The sequence below is a fragment of the Octopus bimaculoides genome, chromosome 10, assembly GCF_001194135.2.
Source record: "Octopus bimaculoides isolate UCB-OBI-ISO-001 chromosome 10, ASM119413v2, whole genome shotgun sequence".
NCBI lineage: Eukaryota > Metazoa > Mollusca > Cephalopoda > Octopoda > Octopodidae > Octopus > Octopus bimaculoides.
The window spans coordinates 23,668,456-23,669,759 of record NC_068990.1 but is presented as its reverse complement, the minus strand read 5'-3'; positions in this window follow the sequence as shown (position 1 = coordinate 23,669,759).

Sequence of the window (1,304 nt, the reverse complement as noted above, 5' to 3'; positions counted from 1 at the left end):
AGGAGGAAGAGGAGGAGGAAGAGGAGGAGGAAGAGGAGGAGGAAGAGGAGGAGGAAGAGGAGGAGGAAGAGGAGGAGGAAGAGGAGGAGGAAGAGGAGGAGGAGCTGCAGCAGCAGAAGGGTATGGCCCCTACTCTCTTACTACTGAAGAAAAGAAACAAACCACCCTCTCTAAACTAACGGTTTTTAGCATTTCCACCTCTACTAATTAACTCTACTACTGCAGTCACTACCAGTGCTGCTGCTGTTGCTACAACTGCTACTACTGCTACTGCTGCGGCTGCTACTACTACTACTACCAGTACTACTACTACTACTACTACTACTACTACTACTACTACTACTACTACTACTACTACTATCATCATCATACAACTCACACTGTCGATAACCTTTCTTAATATGAGCATTGCCAGTAAGGAACAAAAACAATTATCACTACCAAAATGCTAATGCTGCTATCTGGACCTAGCAGCCATCAAATGGAGACCAATGAACAACCACAGATGAGTTTTGAAAGAATCTTATGTAAATTTACAAAAATTAGTTCATTAAAGATTAATGTATTTTCTCCTCTCTTCCAATATGGTTAAATCAGTTTAAATAATTGAAACCGATCATTTGATAAAAATGTAAAGATCTTATCTTATTAATGATAAAGTTCTCAAACCATTCTTCTTCTCGTTATTAATATAAAGATATTAGTGTCACACTTCTTAACATTTACAATATAGACAGACCGACAGGCAGACAAGCAGGCAGGCAGATAGATAGATAGATAGATAGATAGATAGATAGATAGATAGATAGAAAGATAGATAGATAGACAGACAGGCAGATATGCGTATATTCTTAATCAATCTTTTTCATCGAAAATAATGATATTTAAGTTGATTCATTTGATCATTTATTTATATTGTTTATTTTATGAATTTATTTCTTTTGATTATTTCTCTTTGAATTTTTTTTTTCTTTTTTGTCGTTGTTGTATTAATTGACGTTATGTCTGTTTCTATAATATCTTTTTGAATCTTTTATTTTTTGCATTTTCTTCGATGTTAATCAAGACAGATATTCGTACTTACGAAAATAGACAGACACATCGATTCTACCCATATTATATTATATATGCAGATAATATAATATAATATGTATATGTGTGTGTATATGTGTATATATATGTGTGTGTGTGTGTGTGTGTGTGTGTGTGTGTACGTGTGTATATATATGTATATATACACAGGTATGTGTATGTATAATGTTTATTCATTCAATTCATTCATGGATATACATATGTATGTATAT